Genomic DNA, 2224 nt, shown 5'->3' with positions numbered 1-2224 from the left:
TTATATATTATATTATAATAATTATTTATTTATATTTTATATATGATTATGCGATATCGATATTATTACACAATTATATGTATTGTAATATTTTTTTTGACCTATTTCCTTCTTCCATTATTCTGTAAAGATTGATGTATATATATGTTTAATATTAGTATTATTATTTATTAATTCATCAAAAAGAATAAGAAAATAATATTACATGTATTACATGGTAATGCTATAGTTTACTCGACTATATCAAAGATGCAATAATTTCAACGTTATTCAAAGAATAATGATTCAAGAACATAGGTTTTTTAATGAGCTACTAGCATAATTCTTGTGTAACACTTGCCGGATAAATGTGTGATAGAGTTTCCGATCTTTGAACGGTACGAGGTAAAAAAAAAACCAGTACAATTGTGGTTACATTTTAAACTTGTCCGACAAGTTTCACGAGTTTCCATCTTCGTTAATGTTAATGTTTCACATATAAAAAGTCTTACATTATTATTATAACAATTTTATTCTAATTCTAATCACGATCACTATTATATTATTACATCATATATTTCTCAAATATTTTATTATTATTTTTATAACAATATTTTAATATTATTATTAACACAATCAACATCACCTCCACCGTCATTATCATCATCATCATCATACTATTATCATTATTATTATTATTAATATTATTTATTTAGATAATTATACGTATTATTATATTGTTTTCATTATTTCAATAATCGTGAAAAATTGAAACACTTATGAAAGACTTTGTTAAACGGATGTTGAGAGATCTGAAATCAACGAATCAGAAGCTTGGATGCAATGGCTTTGTAATTAACATACATTCGAGTGTTTCTCATCCGTGACGAAGGAATCAGGCTTATAACGCATAACGTATACAGCTCGAAGAATTTTCCACAGAAATGGGGGATTAGCATGATAAAGGATTCAAAGCTTGACACATTTACCCTTCGTGAATCTTACATACCTATATATATGTATATATAGGTATAGACACCCACCTAGTTCGAACTTCGACCCATTGCTTGTCAAACTAAAGCCAGAGTATGCGTATAAACGGAAAACGCAAAACGTTTTTCTTATTTCAAGGGGATGTGTTATAAGAAAAAAAATACGGTTTCTTTCCGAATTACTCAGCATTTTACCACGCATTTAAGAATTATTTGATCGTATCGAGAAATAAACGATCCGATCGCATTATATAAAAACAATGTAGAGATATATTATATGTTTTACAATATTGTTTTCTTTTATACGTGTTTTTAAATAAATTACGTTATTAGTTGTAATTTTATAAGATTAATTTGTAATAATATTATACGAATTAATGTTTAATCTATTACATTATGTTATACATGATTTTAAATGTAATTTCATATTCGTATCAAAATTTATTTTTACATACGATCCTTACATTGTATTATTTTACGATTAAACGAGAGAACGAAAAAAAAAGAAAGAAAAAATTAATTTATATAGAATTTAATGGAAAAAATAAAATGAAACCATTAAAATTGATGATTATGTTTAGAGTGCGTACAAGAAATTTGAACAGTATAAACAGTTTGAAATAAAAACGACATAGAAGAAATAAACGTAGGATATATATTCTTTTTCTTCTTTTTTTTTTCTGCGCCAATTGGTCGTACGAAGAGAGTCTTCTTAGCAACTGGAAATTTTCGTGGTCTCACGAGAAGTGATCTGTCGATACCATTTCCAACGAAGTTCACAACACCCAAAGGGAAAGTGACCTAAGTAAAGATCGTGTTGGAAGAGATACGACCACCACTTTGAAAAGAGATAGATAAAAGTAAATACAGAAAGAAAGAGAGAGAAAGAGAACATCATACATACGATACACCACTTTCCCTTGCACAACCACATTAAGTGTTTTTTGCACGTCTTAAGAGACAGATCATTATAAACTTTTACGACGAAGTATCGAGATGAAGTCAGAGATTCTTAAGATAATTCAACGTTCCTAGCAAGATGACAAAACTTTACTCCAAACTTTATAACAAAAATTTGAATTTACTGTGTAAAAAAAATTAATAATGTTAATTAAATAGAGAAAGAAGAACTTAATTAAATATTTTCCAATATGCCATTATTCGAGGAATAATAAAAGATAATTTCTAGAAAAAATAAAATGTAGAAATATTGAAAAAAATTCTTAAAGAATTAGAAATCTATGCAAAAGTAA

General features: G+C 26.8%; 2 protein-coding genes across 2 annotated transcripts in view; one reads left to right on the top strand and one right to left on the bottom strand.

Moving 5' to 3' along the window:
- The window catches only part of LOC106793706 (neutral ceramidase), a 35300-nt gene that overhangs the window by 4537 nt on the left and 28539 nt on the right, over positions 1 to 2224 (bottom strand). The window lies entirely within an intron of this gene.
- LOC106793708 (sorting nexin-4-like) overlaps positions 1 to 2224 on the top strand; it is a 51926-nt gene that overhangs the window by 33040 nt on the left and 16662 nt on the right. The gene's annotated exons all lie outside the window — the stretch shown is intronic.

This window comes from Polistes canadensis, unplaced genomic scaffold (assembly GCF_001313835.1).
Source record: "Polistes canadensis isolate GaletaPanama2010 unplaced genomic scaffold, ASM131383v1 scaffold_17, whole genome shotgun sequence".
NCBI lineage: Eukaryota > Metazoa > Arthropoda > Insecta > Hymenoptera > Vespidae > Polistes > Polistes canadensis.
This window is presented reverse-complemented; position numbering and strand designations above follow the sequence as displayed.